Below are 21,025 nucleotides of genomic sequence, written 5' to 3'. Positions count from 1 at the left end.
TGAGTCAGGCTGCTTTACTTCAAATCCAGCTCCCTGCTATGGCCTAGGAAAGCAGTGAAAAATGGCCCATGTCCTTGGGCCCTTGTATCCACGTTGGAGACCCAGAGAAGCTCCTGGCTTCAGATCAGTGCAGCTCCAGCTGTTGCGGCCAATTGGGCAATGAACCAGTGGATGGAAGATCTCTCTTTCTCTCTCTGCCTCTCCATCTCTCTCTGTGTAACTCTGACTTTCAAATAAATAAATAAATAAATAAATATATTTTTTTAGCAAAATAATTCCAGTTGCTTGACAGCCATGTCATAGTTGCTAACAGTTGTCCCTCACTTATTTTGAGTCATCTCTAATGGAGTTTTATGTGAATGGGCACATAATTCCCTGACTTCTAAAAGAAACCTACCAGGAAGCATTGCAATGGAGGCTATAATAATTGGATTAGATTTAAATAGTGAGCTTGTTGAACCCCTGAAAGATGTTTATGCTTTATTGTGATGTCATCAATGAGAACATGTTGGAAATCATTTAAATCCTAATTCTTGATCCCATTCTTTAGCTCAGATTGAATTTTGAAAAGGTCTGCCCTTCATTCTATTAATTTCTCTTGAGGAAGAGAGAGGCCTGGACTATGCATCATCATTCTACTTATTCAGGGTTCTCTAAGCAGCTGTGTGTGAACTGCAACAAATAAACACCCTGGAGTTGCTGTGATGGAACAGGGGGTTTCTGCTGAGCTGCAGATAGCTTCACAGAGGAGAACGTTTGGATTAGAATGCATAAACTGATGCCTAAAACCAATTGGAGGGAAAATACATGAGAGAGGTGATGTGTGTCTGATATTGTGATTTAAAATGCCCCATTTTCTTATGTTTGAATCCAATTTTCAAATTCATTATTTTCAGCTTTAGCACTCACATAAATAAGATCAAGAAACACTAGGCACCGATGGCTGGCTGATCTTTTGCCCTAAAATACCATCCTTGAGAACTGCTTTCGAGAGACTTTGGCATTTCAAGTTAAGGTCTTATTTGGCAGTACTGCTCTTTTCTCTGCATTGTTCCCAGAAAGTGTGGAGTTTAAGGAAATGGAATTTTTATACCCTTTTTATCCCCTTGGCTACTGATGCACTGATATTTTGGCACTCCCAGTAAGATGGCAGAGCTTTTCTGCAGTGCATTTTATTTTTAGAGAATTCCTTTAACTCTATCTGCTTCTGTCATCTTCCACACAGGTGACAGACATACACATTCATGCACACTCACACACATACAGATAAAGTAGAGAAAATCCCTTTTTTAGATGTAGTTTTAAGCAGTCACAGAGATGTTCTTATACTAGCCAAAATTTCTGTAAGACATGTACTCTGAAAAATTAACTCCATTAATGATCTATTTGGGATGTGCCATTATAAGTTTTTATTTAAATAATAACCCTTCAAGATATTTACTGCTAATAATAATAACTAATACTATACAGAGTCTGTTCTCAGAATTTGTTAAAACAGTTTAATTTAATTTTACCTCCTATGGACAGAATTTTAGAGATGTAGTAACTGAATCTCAATCTCATCACTGTAAAGGGATAACAGTAAACTAAGTGTGAGGTTTACCCACTCTTTAATGACCCAAAGAACATTTGATTAGAACAAAAGCTCTCTTATCCAAACTTGAAGCTAGTCCAAAATGATACATCAAAGCACCTTCCAATTCCCTGAGAGAAAGGAAAGTAGAAGAGATGGGAAGGGATGATTTAGCAGTTCAATAAGTGGAGGTGGGAACTCCTTATTCCCACAGCTTCCAGGATAACTAGGCTGTGATTCCAGACGCACAGAAAGCATTCTAACATGATTTGTTAGATCAATAAAAGATGAATTAATGAATATGTTATGAACAAGCAGGATTCACAACAAACAATTCTCTATTCCGTCAAAACAGTGAGCTCACGCCTTTGAACAATAATCTCCAAGTATTGAGGCGAATCTTTCTTTAATTAAACAGTTATCAATCTCTGCCCATGAAGTACCTTATATGCACAGCAGGCCAATATTTGGTACAAAATATAGTATCATTTATCAATTATTCATATATCTTAATGTATTAAAAACTCCTAGAAAAACACACAAATAAACCATAAGCATTCTTGTAGCTTACATAGTGTTCTCATCATCCATTTAAATTTAGGCAGAACTCCTCTTATGAGATTAACCAACCTTAAACTAATAAGTGCATTTAATTTAATGTACATTTAAGCATCATGGTAAGGTTTAGGTGATTTTCTTGACAGACTAATTCAAAGGATCATGTTAAGCAACTATGTAAAATTTACCACTATATATATATGTGTGTGTGTGTGTGTGTGTATTCAAGTTTCAAGATATATATATATATATTATACACACGTATATATGTATATATTTTTTACATGACCTGGATCTTTTTTATAACTTGTCAACTTGGTTGGTTAAAACAATGCCCAGATCTCTTGTTAAACATTATTTCTGGACATGAATGCTAAGAATATTGCCCCATGGGATTAGCATTTGAATCAGTGTGGATGGGCATCATTCAATTGGTTGAGGATCTAAATAGGACAAAAAGCAGAAGAAGCAGACATTTCCCCTTTTTCTACTTCCTACCTGTCTGTTTGAAGTGGGGCATCCCATCTTCTGGACCTTGTACTTGTGTGTAGGCCATCCCCTTCTTAGTTCTGAGGCCACTGGAATTTGACTGAATTAGGCATTCAGCCTGCAAAGGGTGGGTTGTGGGCCTTCTTGGCTTCCACAATTGCATGAGTCAATCCCTTTTGAGGCAGAAGAGTACTTCAAAAATTGTAGAAAAATGGAATTGAAAGATGTGTTAGGGGGCAAAAACATTTGAAAGCAATGCATAGTCTTTTCATAAGATGCATTTTCATGAACTTTCTGAATACCTGTGTATACAAGGATTTCAGAATATTTTTTTGCCGATGTAAATTTTTAATTTAATTCAATTTTCCAGAAACTTTATGAATAATGTTCATCTATGCCACTGCTTCTGTTTCTCTGGAAAACCCTAACACAGTCAAGTTGTAACACTGGAATGTCTTACATGAAATGTTTCCCCAAGTATGTCTGATGTAAAAAAGAAAGGCCTGCCTTGAGGGGTAACAGATAAAACTGCTGCCTGAGATGCCAGCATCCCATATGGGCACTGGTTCCAGTCCTGGCTGCTCCACTTCCAATCCAGTTTGCTGCTACTGTGCCTGAGAAAGCAGCAGAAGGTGGCCCAAGTACTTGGACCTTTGCACCTATGTGGAAGACCCAGAAGAAACACCTGGCTCCTGGCTTGGGCCTGACCCAGCTCTGGCCAATGTGGCCATTTGGGAGAATGAATCAATGGTTGGAAGATCTCTCTCTCTCTCTCTCTCTCTGTCTCTCCCTCTCTTTCACTGTAACCCTGCCTTTTAAATAGAAAAAAAATTTAAAAAGAAAAAGGAAAAGAAAAGAAAAAGAACGGCCCAACACAGAGCATTATCACTGTCAGGATCCTATATTGCAAGGAGAAATTTATCATAGATGATTAAACATAAAGAAGTGAACAACAATAATAAGGAGCTTAAAAAACCTTTGAGATGACTGTCAGTACAGGTGCAAGAACAAACATTTAGTAACAATGCTCAGAATCACAGACCGAGCTGCTTGAAGAAGGAATTGTTACAACTGCCACAGTCCCCACATATCCCCCGAGGATCTGGTCCCAGGATTCTATCTTTAAGGATTTATTTGTTTATTTATTTGAGAGGCAGAGTGACACAGAGAGGGAGATACTGAGAAAGAGAGAGATCTTCAACCTCTGGATTTACTTAGGCTGTGCCATGCTAAAGCCAAGAGCCAGGAACTCCATCCAGATGTCTCCCACATAGGTGACAGGGGCACAAAGACTTGGGTCATCTTCCAAACCAGTCCTCTGATGTGAGTTGCATTGCAAGCAATGGCTTACCTCATTGTACTACAAGGTCATCCCCTGCTTCCTGAATTTTGAACTGCTTTGCAGTTTGTGATGCTAACAGCATGGGCATCACCACTGCTATGTGAGGAACTAAATAATGCAGTCAATTTTTCTTCATAATCTACAAGCCTCTATGGTCACTTTTGTTGACAAAATTAATTCAGATGGTAGTATTTTCCCTCCAAAGTTCAAATTTTATCTAAATTTTCATGGGGGTGAATCTGATTAGTGAAATCCATAGCACATGCCTATGACCAAGACACCAAAGATTCACTGGAAGAACATTCAGGCATCTACTTTGAGAAAAAAATGTTGAGTGGTTGAATAATTCTCGAAAATAATAGGGAACTACCAAATTTATCTGAAAAATAGAAATTGTAATGGAGGCCTAGCACATTTGCCAAAAGCAATTAGTTATATAATGCAGTTTCATTAGTCAAGTCAATATAATTGTCCATAATAACTAAATCAATAGTGCACTGGTACAGCTACTACTGTTAAGCATAATTTGCATTCATATAATGCTTCAGAATTGACATGGTTTACATTAATTCACTTTGCCTTTTTTTAAGCCCATGACAACCTGGGAGATATATCATGGAGTCAAGGCTGGAGCTCAGCTCATTTCTTCTAGCACAGCAGTTTTCCAGAGTCGGACCGTGTAAGCTTGGGGTGCCCCAGATGCTTTCGGGAGCACCTGAAGTCAAAGCTATTTCCTTGATGACATCAACGTGTTATTTTCCTTTTACACTATTGACTTTTGGAAGCAACAGTAGGTGAAACTGTTGGTGACTCCACACTGATCGAGACTGTGAAACTAAACTGTACTGCCACACATTCAGAGGGAGAAGACAATAGCAACTTTTTACTGTTGCAGTAGTTAAAAAATCTATTAATTTTTTGAACAGTGGGCTTTGAGTGTGTGTCCTTTTTATATTCTATTTGATAGAATGCAAAGTTCTTGTGAAGCTCCTCTGTTGCCTATTGAATCTTGGTCATTAATCGTTGTCTTGAAGAAAAATACTCATGTGGTTGTTTGAGTTGCCAACTGAACAACTCATTTTTTTTCCTCACTGAAGAGTGCTTTTATTTCAGAGTGGCTTACAATCTTCCTGTTGTCATTCAGACTTGGGTATTTGACAAATATTTTCTACAAAATAAACAAAGTAAGCCTGTCACTCCAAGAGGCATAACTAAATTCATTGATATTGATAAATTGGAACTTTTAATGAAAATTGATATTTTGGAAAAATGCATCCAGAATATGAACTTGACAGTCTTCTTATATTTAGAGTCATTTGACAAAGTCAATGATTATATGAAATAATGTGACTTTTTAAATTAATGTTTTAAATTTTAATATTTTCATTTTACTTAAAAGGCATAGTTGCAACATGGCAGATGGAGAGAGACCTTCCATCTGCTGGATCACTCCCCAAATGCCTGCAACAGCAAGGGCTGAGCTAGACTGAAGCCAGGAACTTGGAACCCATTCCAGGTCTGCCACATGAGTGGCAGGGACTCAAGTACTTGAACAATCATCTACTGCTTCTCAAGGTGTGCAATAGTGGGAGGCTGCATCAGAAACTGAGAAGCTGGCACTGGAATCAGGCAGCTTGGTATGGGATATAGAGTATTTACTGCTCTAAAAACCTGCCCCGGGTGTGATATTTTAAAATATTTTATAACTAAATGTACCACAATTTGGAAAATTTACATGAATCAGTGAACCAAAATTTCCCAATTGACAAATATATAATGCTATAAACTCATGTGCTGATAAAAGGTACATTCATGTAACAGGTGTTTGGCATAACAGTTAGGACACATATTGGGATGTCAGCATCCCATAGAGAATGCCTGAGTTCAGGTCCTGTTCCCATTTCCCATTCTAGCTTCATGTTAGTGCACACACTGAAAGGCAGTTAGTGATGGCTCAAGGAGTTGTAGCCCTAATATCTATCTGGGAGAGCTGGCTTTGACCTGGTCTAGCCCCAGTTGTTACAGGCATTTGGGAAATGAACCAGCAGATAGAAGATTCTCATTCTCTGGCTCTCCCTCCCTCTCTCTCTCCCCCTCCTTTAAGTAAACTGTACCAATGAAATTTAGTGTAATAAAGGATGAAAACACCATTGAAATAATTTCACTTAGCACATTGCAACTAGCCTTTAAAAACTACCATTTGTAGAGTAGTACGAATGAAAAAAAATCTATCAGCTAGGGACACTATTGAATGATTAGCTACCACAAAGAATATCATGAGTTTGACTGAAAACATTATGTGGACCTCCATTTGTTCCAGGAATGATTTGCCACACAGAACGTTTGATTTTTGTTTTATTTAGAGGGAATGAGAGAGAGAGAAAGAGGGAGAGAGAGAGAGAGACAGAGAGAAAGAGAGAGAGAGAGAGAATCCTATCCTCTGTTCATTCCACAAACATTTATAATCTTCCCAAATTGCTCACTTTCCCACTTGTAGGCATCTAAGAACGTGAATATATACTGAAGACAAGTTTAAAAATCTCCACCATTTCCAAAAAAAAAAAAAAAACATCCTAACTTTAAGAACACTTGCCAATTAAAGAGCTTCTTATTCCTTTTCTTCTGTAAAACTAACTCTTCCTTCAAATACCTTTGAATCCTACTGAAAAGTACATGACCACAAATGAGTTCCTTTTGGACTGCAAGCTCATGAATAAATTGCCTTTACTAATTTTCTTTCATATTTGATCTTATTTTTCACGTTATTAAAATATTCCTCCTTTTTATATCCACATTTTATGTGAGTGAATTTCTATATGCTTTAGTCAAAACAATATATTACATTAGATTGAGTGGAGAAGATTATATGAGAATAGAACTATCCTCTAATATGACATATTTAAGAGATTTTAAAAGTTATAGAAAAATGCTATTATTCTCAGCAATTTTGGTTTTGATAATTTATTTAAAAATACATGCTATTTTCATTAGCACATACTGGGTTAAGCTTTTTAAAAGGTTTTTAAAGGAGACTCATTTGTTTATTTTAAAGGCAGAGTTACAGAACGAGGAAAGAAAGGCAGAGAGAGAGAGAGAGAAATTGTCCAGCTGCTGGTTCACTGCCCAAATGACCATAACAGGCAGGACTGGGTCAAGCCAAACTCAGAAGCCAGGAGCCAGAAACTCCATCTGGATCTCTCACATGGGTGGCAGGAGCCAAAACACTTGGGACATTTTCTGCTGCTTTCCTCGGCACATTAGCAGGGAGCTGGATTGGAAGTGGAGCAGCTGGGACATATACTGGCCATCCATATGAGATCCAAAGCATTGTAGGCACTGGCGCTGAGCCACAGTGTAGGTCCCTGATATATATATATATATATATATATATATATATATATATATATTTTTTTAACTTTTAAGCTTACATTTTTAAAGTTTTGGTTTTGGCTTCGGAAATGATAAATATTTAAATATATAAGCCATAAAACAAAATTATTCGAGCATCTTAATGAATTTTAATGGAGCAGAGGTGTTCTGGAACAAATATTCCATTAAAGGTTCTACTTCTGATAAATACATATATATATATATATTTTAAAAAATGGTATCCTAATAAAACAACTTCCATAGTTTTAAAATGCTTGAGGTGATGCACATGTCCCTTCATGTAATTTTTAAATTGAATGTCTAGTATTCACAGTGTGGTCAAAACACAAGATTGCTCCACATCAAAAATAAAATTGATGATACTCGAAATGTTCAAAAGTATTAACTTAATGAAATGATACAAATTAGTAAGGGCTCTTCAGAGAAACAGAACCAATAGGAAACTTGATAGCTAAATAGAGAGAAAGGAGAGAATCTAGAACGGGAATTAGCTAACTTTATTGTGGATTCCAAGAAGTACTATGCTGGAGAATCAGGAAAATCAGTGATGAAACTCAGTTTGTGTCCCAAGGCCTGGACAAGGAGTACTGAGTTCTTACAGCATGAGATGGATATTTCAGCTCAAAAACACAGTGGATTTGCCCTTCATCTGCTAAAATTGCCCCCAACAAATCTATTCAAGCTCCAACAGAGTAGATAATGTCTGAACAAACTGATAAGTGAGAAGTTCTTTGCTCGGTCTCCAGATTCAAATGTCGGTGTCTTATAGAAACACACTCAATGACACAGACACAATGTTTTTTTTTGTTTGTTTGTTTGTTTTTATTTTATTAACCCTTTGGCTTTCCTTTAACCCAGTCACATTTGCAAAAGTAATCATCACACAATGTATTACATTAATCAGCATGTTGTATTATTTAAATTATAGGAATCAGGATTTTTATTTCAAATAATTCAATCAGGAAAAACGATGAGGTGGCCTGGGGAAGGCGGTGAATCCAAAAATGCCACATTTCAGACAACAGTAAGGTTTTCATTCACATTTCGCTTTATTTTACAACTGTATCTTCAGCTGTATTCCATGGAAATGTATTTCTTATTTACTTCACAACAGTACTTTTTAATGGAACAATTAAAAACCCACAAATTTGTAATTTCTTGTTAGCATGAAACCATCTGGTGTCAAGCTTTATACATCAGGATGGGATTTGAAACTGGTATGCTACCACATGTTCAACACTAATCACCAATGAAACCTGATGAAAATAATCTCTCTTCTGTTTTCAGAAATGCAACTATTGTATTGAACTTTTTTTTTGGTATGGTGTTTATTATACATCAACATATATTAGAATTGTATTGAACTATGTCAGGGGCAAGAACATTCCTACCAGAAGATTTCAAGACAATACTCAAGATACTCCGTATTTGTCTATATATACCTGTAACATGATCTTATCTGTAGAAACAGAAATGTTTTACAGTGTTTTAGGTAAATTTTTTACATTAAGAGAATATTTCCTGAAATATATTGTTAAATGCTCAGTGTGACTAAATGGCAGAAAACACAAAAATACCTCAATTTTAGTTGTTTATTGTGTGATTAAAGTATGCATGTATCTCTGTCAATCTTTAAATACATCATAATTAAGATATGTAGCAATTTCATCATTCCATCCATCTTTAAATTTTATTCTCCTACTTAAATGTTTGTTCACATAAGTTACTGTGTTGACCCAATTAGATTTTCTGTACTGACACATGGATATCCACTCATCCATCTATTTTTCCCTTTCCCCATGAAAATAGTGGAAGGTTCAGATAATTTGGGAAATTATAACCATCAGTACAGAAGGAGTTGGTTTGCTTTTTTCTTCTATAGGAACAATCAATTTGATGAACTTTCTTGAATTTCTGGAAGAGATAGTGGTTTAAAATTTCATTTAAAAATATCCTTACCTTCTACTCACTTAATAGCAAGAACAAAAATAAGAACATATGATTTATAAGGAAATATAGAAATGTACTATATTATAAATTCAGACATTAAATGGTATATTCTATTTGAAATACAAAACAAAAATAAAATGAAGAGACTCTTTAGATAAATATTTAATTTTTTCTATTAAAAAATCAAGGGGTGAAGTTGTCAGATATTTCCTAGAATATGAAGTATACTAAAAACATCTATCTTGTGCTTTAGTGGGGTAAGGGCTGGCAACAGGGCCCAGCTACAGCAGGGATAGATCTTTTACTGTTATCAGCAGTCATAAAAGAGCCAGAAAAAACACCATCCTGCCAAAATATACATCAAAAACATATCTCATATCTAGCTTCCTACCTTGAACGAATGAGGCCTGGAGATGAGCTATCTTTGTACCTGCACAGCAAATCTTATGAAAAGGAAAAATATGTGCCAATACATATTGGCAGGTGTTCACAAGAATTTTACCGCATGAATGTGTCTCTTCTAAGACAAGCTGTCTATTGGTGGCAGACCCAGAAGCAGTCCTAGGACTGAAATATCTGTGTCCTCTGATCTGGCCCCATTGGATGCCCTGCCCCCTGAAGTCATCTGCATGGAGCCGGGGCCTGCCATTTTCCTCTTCCCAGCAACTGTGGATTTTTAATTTCTCACCCTAAAACCTCCTGAGAAAAATAGTTGAAGGCAGAGGAGGATCAGGGAATGGCAGAGGTCTGAAATGCCTACAAGATAGGGCTTTGTTCTTTTCATATCTTTTTGTGTTTGAGTGGAAGAATCACATCTGGATATTCATTGGATACTCATTGAGAAGTTTTTCATCAAGTATATTAGCTTTCTATTACTGCTGTAAAAATGCTCATATATTTGTTGATTTACACATTGTAAATTTTCATTTCTGACAGTTCTCTCAATCACAACCCAGGCACAGGTTTCACTGGGCAGACCATTCTTCCAATTCTGTGCCTGGAAACCAACTTTGTCTTACTTTATTTCCACAAAATATTTCTGAGTTTTTGGATTTTCTTACAATGGTCATTAGTAAAAATAAACAATTGTGATTGGTTATTTAAAATCTGTCTGTTTACAGTTCACTTTAGCACTTTATTTTCCTTCATAAGGGGCAATGAAATGGCTATGAACCTTAAGACTACTGAATTTCACATGCACACCTTTAATTCTCTCAACTGTGATAATTTGATGATCTGCAGTCTTCATATTAAAGACTGTATTGCATTGATATTCATGAATCAAATTTGAAAGCCTGAATATTTACTACAAGAACCTCAGGTAAAATGTGACATTGGCGAGATCTCCTTTCTAAAACCTCATTTGCCTCTCAATCTCTTATTTTTCTCTGTGAAAAGTTACAGCTTGTAATTTGATCATTGCCTACTCCATCTCTGTTCCAAAATACACTTGGTCCAATTGTACATAAAGTCCTCTCACACTCCATACTACATAATGGTAACTTACTTTCTCAGAAAATAATAATAAATAGATAAATGTGACTTCTAAAAATTTTATCTCGATTTGTTTACTTTCTTATTGATACAATTCTAAGATGATGATATTCCCTTGCCTCCCTTCCCCTTTCTCTTCCTTTTTTAGTTTTTGAGATAACATTTTTAATTTATATTATAATCAAAAGCATAATGCTATTACCTTTATGAGTGATAAATCTCATTTTATTATCACAGTGAATTATGGTTTCCAATTTGTTTGAATAATCTTTTTTGAAAGGTATCTGAATTTGCTCTTTATATTGGTACTATACAATGGAGTATAGTGTTTAATATACCCAGTATATAGTAGAGTATAGAAATACTACTGACTACTACTGAAATTAGTCCAGATAAAATTAAGAGATCTATGTATGGTTGTATTTCCATAATTAATAATTCTAAATCATATAATATTACAAAATGATGAAGACACATCCCCGCACTTGAAGCCTTTGCCTAGTTAGAGAAAATAACTTTCTACTCTGTTCCCATTCAACTTTGTTACCTCACTGTATGATGTACTTATGTTGGGAGAAAGTACAGTGCTTTTCTGACACAGAAGGATGAAAACATTTTGGTAATATCTGAATGTTCTTTGACATTTTGTTGAAAATAGAAAAAAAAAAGGGTAAATAAATTAGCCATGACAGGTGTTTATCTCCTTCACTGATTTGAAATTCATTCTGTTATTTTTGTTGGGTTGTTCTATTTATGATAATAACATTACATATTTTATTTTTTCAATAAAGACGAAGTATAAATATGCATGCAGATGTCCACACACGCATATATACATATATATTTTTATGCTATAAAGTTATGCTATAATATAGGCAAACAATGTAGAATGATTGGATCCAGACTGGAGAGTGAATGGCATGAAGAGATGTTGTTCAATGAGTAGAATGCTTCAGCTATAAGGAGAAAGGAATATATGTTAATTAGCTTGTTTGCTTTTTTTTTTTTTTTTTTAAGTGTAGATATCAGTGGCCAGCATTGTGGTATAGTGTGTTAAGCCACTGCCTATAATGCCTTCATTTCAAAGATGTCCTCATTTGAGTTTCAGCTGTTCCACTTCTGATCCACCTCCCTGCTAATTTGCCTGGGAAAGCAGTGGATGTTGATGCAAGTACATGGGCCATTTCACCCAATGAGACCTGGATGAAGCTCCTGGCTCCTGGCTTCAGCCTGGCCCAGCCCGGGCTATTCTGACCATTTGGGGCATGAACCAGCAGAGAGAATATCTGTCTCTCCTTCTCTGTCTCTGTAATTCTGCCTTTCAAAAAATAAATAAATCTTTTTTAAATAAAATAATTTTTAAAATATAGGTAACCATTTTATTCCTTTGGGAGGGAGGGAAGGCAGGAGGAGGGAGACAGAGAGAGAGAGAGAGAAAGAGAAAAACACATACTACCATCCACTTGTCCACAATCCAAATAACTACAGTAGCCAGAGTTAAGCCAAGCTGAATCCAGGAAGGAACTCAATATAAGTCTCCCATACGGATGGCAGGGACCCAATTACTCGAGCCCTCACCCACTGCCTCCAAGTGTGTGCATGAGCAAGAAACTCATGCTATCAGGAGCTGAGCTGGGACTGGAAGCCAGGCACTTTGATGTCAGGTGCAGGCATTCTGAAAGGTGTGTTAACCTCTCAGCCAAACACTTTCCCTTGTTTGTTTGCTTCTAAAGAACAATGGAAGTGGCCTAGGATTTTGTTGACAGTTCTGTCACCTATAAATTAATACCTAAAACAGAGCATCAGGGAAAGAATTTCTGAACCAGGACACAAGTCTTGTGAGAAGATAAATTCCATGAGAAGTGCTAATAAAGGTTAAACCATAATCAGAGGGTTCTCAGAATGGGATACAATGTGCCTTAAATTAACTGAACCTACAGTAAAGAATTGCTGTAAAATTTACATAAAGGCTGTGATGATTATTTTGAAAGGATATTTCCTAGCATGTAAGTTTCCTAGTGTGTTACAAACTCAAGGCATTGCAAGCACAGGACACAATATACAAAGTATTGTCACTGAGAATTATCACTGTGAAAAATATCAAAATCTGTTTACATACCCAAGGAAAATTATAAGGCAATTTTAATCATTGATTTTTGGTCAAAGATTAGGCAAAGAGGTGAGCATGCTATGGTTCAATGGATTAAGTGGCTGCCTTGGATGCCTTCATCCCCTATCAGAGTATAAATTTGAGTCCTAGCTCTTCCACTTCAAATCTAGTTTCCTGCTAATGCTTCCTTCGAGGCAGCAGATGATTACTGAAGTGTTTGGACCCCTGCAACCCACATGCAAGACCTGGATAGAGTCCTGGGCTCCTAGCTCCAACCTGGAGTGAACCAGAGGAAGATCTTTCTCTCTGTCTTTCTGTTTTTCAAGTAGATGGCAATAAATAAATGCTTAAGAAAAAAAGAGAGTAGGCACAGACACAACTTCACCTCTTGGAAGATTAATAAACTAAATGAAGAGCACAACAGCAAAATGAATCATACATTACTCCTTTGCAAGTGTAGCAAAGAATGGAGCGGTGGGGAAGTGTCAAATACTATGGTGATACAGTGTGTTGGATGTATTGCAATAGAAACAAAATGAAACATCAGGCCAGAACTACTTACTCTCTCAGTAATTCCTAAAAATGTACTCTAAAATGAGTAATAAAGTAAATGAAGGCATACAAAGAAAAATTTATGAAAGAAATTAAGATGGAAATGCAATTTTATGATTTGCGAACATGACCAGCAATAGTAATAGTAGACTTAGAACATCAAAACAAACCACAGCCATTGGGAACTCATCTGAGGAAATCAGATCTGATTTGGAGGAAAAATAATAATTAATTAACAACATTAAAACCAAAACTATGATTTTGATAACTAATGTAAATCCAGCATAGAGATTGCTGTTCCTTACCAAGAGAAATAGCAAGAACAACAAATTCGAATTTTAAGTAGCCTTTCTAGAGCTGAATGCTACTAAGGAGGACTCACCTCAATCTGAGAAAAGTAGAAAGCAAAGAGATAAACAGCTATAGAAAAATATTGATTGGTTGACTTAATAAAGTTATTGAACTGAAGATTGAAAAAGAATTGCCAAAAATTTCAGAAGCCCATTTCAGCACAATTTGGAAACCTAGAAAAATGAAACTGAAGTCACCCCTTCTCCTTAGAAGCACTAGATACCGACCCAAGGAAGCAGGGTATGCAGATTCACAAAGACCCAACAATTGAGAATGACTGATTCTCTCCTAAGGCAAGTTGTAATTCAGGAATGATGAAGATAGAAACAAAAATCTAGATTACTGTGAATCAATGAATATTTTGGTCCCTAAAAATTGGAAAAGTAAAACCAATCAATATGTAACTATATCTGAAGAATAAAAATACAAATTATGAAGTAATTTAGAGAAGTCAATGAATTTAGAAACAGAACCAGTTTTAAATAACTAATATTATAGTTCTAAAACAGAATGGATTTTTATAAAAATAAATGCTTAATTATCATTGACAGAAAAGACTAACCCCAAGATTATGACAATAAAATCAAGAAAAGGGAACAAATGAATTTGCATTATATATGTTGAATTTTTAATAATAAAGTAATTAATACTGCTTATTAATTAATTAAGACTAATTAGTACTCACTTTGAAAAGTAAATATAAAGTTTACTTCAGAGATCACATCAAAAACTAAGCAATTCTAAAAGTTAAAATTAAGCTTATCACCAACATAATTTGGACAAACACAGACCTGAAAAATTAGTCATTACAATATTTATGTCAGAAAATTTTGAATTAAAGTAGAAAAGTAAATAGAGTCTTCTTTAAAATTATTAAAGAGAAAACTATAATGAAGTTAAAATTACAGCATCAATGAGATAATGCATACATATATACATGTTTGTAAAAATGGAAATTTACAGAGCTACTCATAGGACTATAAACTAGAGTTGGACATCCATAGATCAACTCAGTCCTGAAGTCAAAGTGATTATAGATAAAAAAATTAGAAAATCTGGAAAGTTTAATCACTATATATCTTTTCAAGTATTTATTCATTTGAGGTACAGTGAGCAAGAGAGAGAGAGTGAGCTCGCATCTACTGGATCATTCCACAAATACCCAAAACAACTGAACTGGAGGGCAAAGCCAGGATCCAGGAACTTAATTCAGGCCTCCCACATGGGTGGTAGATGTTGAATTACCTGAGTCAAGCAGATGCCTCCCAGGCTCTGTATTAGCAGGAAGCTGGAGTTAGGCATGGAGGTGGCATCATTTCCAGACACTCAGAAATGGGACATGTGCATCCTGAATTGCAGTTTAGTCACTGGGCAAATGCCCATTATCGTTGTAATTTTTTTCTTTTAATAATTTTTGTTTATTTGTTTGCTTTATTTGAGAGACAGAGACACTGCTCAAAATGGCCAAAGCTGAGCCAAGCCAAAGCCAGGAGCTGGAATCCAATTCAGGTCACCCATGTGGGTGAGAGTGACCCAACTACTTGAGTCAACACCTGCTGCCTCCCCAGTGTGTGCATTAGCAGGAGCTGGAAGCAGAAATAAAGCTGGGACTGAAACTCAGAACCTCTCATATGAGACTCACATGTCATATGACCTTAATCACTGAGGACAAGCACTGATACTTAGCATAATCCTTTTGTTTTAATTAATTGATTAATTTTGTTGAAAGGTAGAGACAAGGGGATAAAGAAAGACAGGAATACAGAGACAGACAGAAAGAGATCTTCCATCCACTGGTTCATACCACAAATGAGAGCAACAGCTGAAAATGGGTCAAGCTGAAGTCAAAGCCATCAAACTCACTCATAGCTGGCAACGGTCCAAGCATTTTAATGGTCTCCACTGCCTCCCAGGGTGCACATTAACAGTAAGCTGCAATCATAAGCTGAGCCAGGACTCAAACCCAGACACTCTGATATGGGGTGTGAGTGTCTCAATGGTATCTTAACTGCTACATCAACTGTCTACTCTTCCCCCAGAATGTAAAATTTGTGAGCATATCAACTTTATTTTTTTTTGAATATTTATTTATTTTATTTGAGAGGTAGAGGCAGAGAAAGAGACAGAGAGAGAGAGAGAGAGAGAGAGAGTATTCCACCTGTTGGTTCACTCCCTAAATGGCCACAACAACCAGAGCTGGGCTGATCTGAAGCTAGGAGCTTCTTTCGGTTCTCCCACATGTATGCAGGGGCCCAAGCACTTGTACATTGCTTTCCCAGGCCATAGCAGAGAGCTGGATCAGAAGTACAGCAGCCAGAACTCCAACCAGCGCCCATATGGGATGCGGGAACTGCAGGCGGCGGCTTCACCTGCTACACCACAGCGCTGGCCTGTAACTTTATTAACTCAACAAGCATGTTATACATCATCTTGGGATATTTTCAAAAGTTCTCCCTTTACAAATTTTTCCTCACATTCTAGGAATGTAAATTTTCAGCTCTTTCTTTCCTTTAGAATTTCTGTTTAATTCTTTCAGTTTTGCTCTTTCTTTCCTTAACTTCCATTTTCTCTTACTTCATTATCTGTTGCATAATTACTCTCAGAACTGTAGTCACAGAACTGCCAACCCTGGAAACAGCCAAGATGTCGTAAGATTTCCTTCACTATCTGTGCCAATAGCACGCATTAAAGGCAATGGCATTCACCAAACATGACTCCACTTTTAAACTGTTGCTATCCTGAACATAATAGTGCTCAAGAAATATTTGGTCAAGAGTGAACAAACCTGTGTGTGTGTGTGTGTGTGTGTGTGTTTGTCTCCCTGTCAAACATCCCACAATTTCCTTGTGCAGGATTGTTCTCTGAAAGGCATCATCTCCAGATTTATAACTGGTGAACTTGGAGGTGGGGGAAGGGCACGATATGCTACATTGCTGGGAGCAATGTTAGCTGTGTTGATATTTCCTGTGAAGCATCCTCTCCTAGCCACTACCTGTGGTTTATTGAGGAACAAGTTAGTTGTAAAACACCCACCAGACATTCATAGGAGGAGGCGGATTAGAAAGTGTTTATTCAAGCTTCTGGCAACAATTCTTAATCAGCCATCCTTTATTACGTTCATTTCTAATTTGGTGCACATACATTTTCTGCAGGACTGACTGAGAAGATCTCCTGGTGGGCTCTCTCCTCAGTTTTCTCTCATTGTTACAAAGAACGGGAAGCTGTCAAGCATTAGGAATGCATTTGTAAATGTATGTTATATGAAGGGTTATGATAATCTGAAGAATTCTTAGGATCCATTCAAAAATTACCAAATATAAGAAAACTACAGTAAGGAAGGAGCCCCTCTCCTATAGAACAATTTCATCCTAATTTTGCCTAATTTAGGATTTTCTGACCCTTTGGCTCTCTCAAATAACCAGGGGAAAGTAACTGCAAAGGAATCGAGTTTCTAAGGCTCCCATCATCTTTACTGCTCTAACACTGAATTCTTCTCCAGTTAAATTCCTGTTTACTTATTTTGAGTCCCCAGTTGAATATTCACTTCTTCCATTTGGAAGAAACTAATATAAACTAATTGCCCAGTGACCGTTGCACAGGACATGGTATCAGCAAAGTGGTAGTTTTTATAATCTCGTGCTCATCCTCTTCTAAAGAATCCTTCTGCAGTCCACAGAAGCACTCTTATCTCACCAGTTCATAAACACACCCAGTTCCTGGGCAGCCAAATTAGTCCATACACAATTAAGCTTTAATTATCCCCCAAGTCCAATTTGATATCTGATTTTGGGTGAGCTTTGTCTATACATATTGATTACACTTCTTAGTTGACAGCAATAGCATACACAAATATTGAAGGTTTGCTGTGCTAATTTCTGTAACTTGTTCAATATTTTCACTGTTCCCCACAGTGAATGGATTCCTTCTTGGTATATGTTTGACAGAGATCAAACAGTTAAACATCTCAATGGCATATATTTTCTTACAGTAGCAGAGTCAGCATACTTTTTTTTTAGAGAACCCAATGGTAAAACTCAGTCTTTATGGCTTTCTAGTCTCTTAGGCAACTGCTCAAGTGTGCTGTGGAGCATGGAAGCATCGAGACACAATATGCAAATCACTGGACATGTCTGTATTTCAACAAAGCTTTATCTATGGGCATTATAGTCTAAATTTCTTATTAATTTCATGCATTGTAAAATATTCTGATTTTTAAAGCACTTGAAAATATTAATAGCCGTACACAAACAGGCATTATGCTAGATTTGGCTCATAAGCTACTATTTTTCAACTTCTGGTATGCTGTATCAACTTCAAAATGTACAAAAAAAGGGTAACATTTTGAGATGAGAGCTATGTTAATTTACTTCACTACAGTAATTATTTCACTGTATAGATGCACATCAAAATATCAGAGTGTATGTGTATATTTTAGGAAATATTCATAGCCAAACATTCAGTACTTCTTTCTCCTCTGACCATAGCACTCTACACTGATGGAAGTAAGTTGGAACTGGCTACTCTGATCCATCAACTTCAGCTACAAAAGCACAAAGCTCTTTGGCTCACACTTTTAAAATCTGTTCCAGTTCTAATTCAGGTCCCTGACAACTTGGAAGTGATCTGCTTTCATTCTTCATCCCTCCTGTCAAGGCAATGGTTCTCTGCATGGGTTCTTAGCCACATTTGGAGAATCTGTTAGTGTTCACTTATTCCACATCCCTTAGAGGGGATAATTAACTAAGACTCAGAATAGAAAACAAGCCTGACAATGTCCTGCTTAGACCTATTGAGTAATGGGAAATCTGCGTTGCTTCAAGCCAATTAGGAAGGAGAATGTACATTATTGTAGGTAATTTAAATATATTTTAAACCACAAAATGAATGAAATCAGAAGGCAAAAGAAAAAACTCCCAATATATTAGTAATATATTATCCTACAATCAGGTCTGATCATTATGTTACTTTCATATTATATTTCTTCCATGTGGTATATAATTCTCCTTTTTTAGTAATAATATTATATTGGCATTTTATATAAGCGTAATCACTAAGCATAATCTCCTAACTTGCTGTTCTGTTTCCGTCAGTTCAAAAAACTGCCAGATTCTCCCCCTTTCTGTTTCTCCATTTCTATCCAATACAGTCATATTAAAAATTGTGGTTAAATTAGCTTTCAGATTTTGGATATTATGACTATGCAAATATCATTTCCTTCACATCAGGTAAGGCATTGTAAATATGTTTACATTTATTTAATTCTACTACTTTTTCATTTTCCCTGGATTTACTGCATCTTATTTGTTTTCTCTGTTAGCTATTCCTAATTTTTCATACTGACCAGTAGCCTCAAACAGGCTCTCAATACTATATCACAAACTAAAAAATGCATGGTCTACCTGAAATATGCATTTTGTTTTCCAACTAGTAAGCATTTCCTTTCCTTGCTCAAGTCTGAACCAATTGTAGATTCAAGAATGCTCCAGTTCTGCCATTTCCTTTACCCTCATTTTGAGAGTTCTCTTTACAATTTTTCTTTGTCAAGTGCTGTGTTTTCAGGATTGTACATTTTCTTGCTTCTATGTTTCAGCATTGACTTTTGTGAATCTTACCATTCTAAGAGGTCCCAGGAGTGAAATTTTTGAAGACTTGCTGAAAATTTCTTTATTCTACTCTCAGAATTGCTGAATTAAGTCATCTAAATACATACAAAAATCTTGAGACTGACATTAATTTCCCCTCAAAATTTTGAGTTTCTAATGTTCCTGATAAGATACTTATGTGTAAACATTTTATGTAATCAATTCCAATGCAAAATGCCTGAATCAAGGGTGTCAACTTTACCTGCTGTGTCATAACAATGGCCCCTGGACCAATGTCTCTGAAGCCATCTACAGAACCTGAATTTTCTTGATGTCTACAGAACAATCCATGCACTCTTCTTATTTGACCTACTTCCCAAGTGAGAAATACAGACTTTGAAAGTATAATAATGTATAACAATCCTTTGCAGTGGAGAGAGGCAGGATCCTTATAGACATTTATACATAATTTTCTTATTGATGTGGTAAATATGACCTTCAAAATGAATGGGTTGGGGCCAGCGCTGTGGCATAGCAGGTAAAGCTACTGCTTACTGTGCTGGCATCCCATATGGGTGCTGGTTTGAGTCCTGGTTGCTCCATTCTGATCTAGCTCTCTCCTGTGGCCTGGGGAAGCAGTAGAAGATGACCCAAGTCCTTGGGTCCCTGAACCCAGGAGGGAGACCCAGAGGAGGCTCCTGGATCCTGGCTTTGGATCAGTGTAGTTCCAGCAGTTGCAGTCATCTGAGGAGTGAACCAGCACATTGAAGACCTCTCTCTCTCTCTTCTCTCTCTCTCTCTCTCTCTCTCTCTCTCTCTCTCACTCTGCCTCTATGTAGCTCTGCCTTTCAAATGAATAAATAAATCTTTAACAAAAAATGAATGGGTTGTAGTGACAGTGACAGAGAGAGAGAGGGATAGACAAAGAAAGAGAGGTCTTCCTTCCACTGGTTCCCTCCCTCAAATGGTCGCAACAACAAGGGCTACAGCAAGATGAAGTGAGGAGCCAATAAATCTATTCTGGCCTCTCATATGGATGGCAAAGGTCCAAGTACGTGGGCCATCTTATGCAGCCTTCTCAGGAACATTAGCTGGAAGCTGGATTTGGAAACAAAATAGTCAGAACTCAAGACATCATTGCCACATGGTTGCTGGCATCACAGGCAGCCCCCACTGCACCACAATGCTGGCCCCTAGTTTTCCAATTTTTAAGAGTAGAAATATCTTCCCTTGAATTTAGCAAATACTATCTGTTGAGCTTATGCATGTCCACTGACAGGTCTGATGAAATTGCATATCCTGCTTTCCATTCAGATACCAAAAGCTGTTTCATGGAACAAGTGTTTTAGATGAAAATGAATAGGTAGGAAATAAAAATTTTAATGTAAATCTAGACTCATAGTTAGAAAGTTGACAGCTGCATGTTAAAGAAAAACAGTCAATATTTTCTGTGATGATAGATTGAGATGGGATTAGAAGAGAGCTGGATTTCATCTGTTTCTTCTGAACAGTACACACTTTCATTAGACTTAAAGAGGTCTCCGGATGAGCTTAACATATTAGGCTATTTATCAATCACAAGTTCTACTGTTTCTCCTTGAAAATAGAAACTGATAATTTTCATGTTTCTATGC

General features: G+C 36.6%; 1 long non-coding RNA gene across 1 annotated transcript in view; it reads right to left on the bottom strand.

The window, feature by feature from the left end:
* Positions 1-11,279: 11,279 nt before the first annotated feature.
* The window catches only part of LOC103349593 (uncharacterized), an 81,306-nt gene continuing 71,560 nt past the window's right edge, over positions 11,280-21,025 (bottom strand). The window contains exon 3 of the long non-coding RNA XR_007922491.2: positions 11,280-11,752. This is a non-coding gene — a long non-coding RNA (uncharacterized lncRNA). The remainder of the gene's footprint in view (positions 11,753-21,025) is intronic.

This window comes from Oryctolagus cuniculus, chromosome 14, assembly GCF_964237555.1.
Source record: "Oryctolagus cuniculus chromosome 14, mOryCun1.1, whole genome shotgun sequence".
Taxonomy (NCBI): domain Eukaryota; kingdom Metazoa; phylum Chordata; class Mammalia; order Lagomorpha; family Leporidae; genus Oryctolagus; species Oryctolagus cuniculus.
The sequence above is the reverse complement of the archived record's forward strand: the minus strand, read 5'-3'. Positions and strand labels throughout refer to the sequence as shown.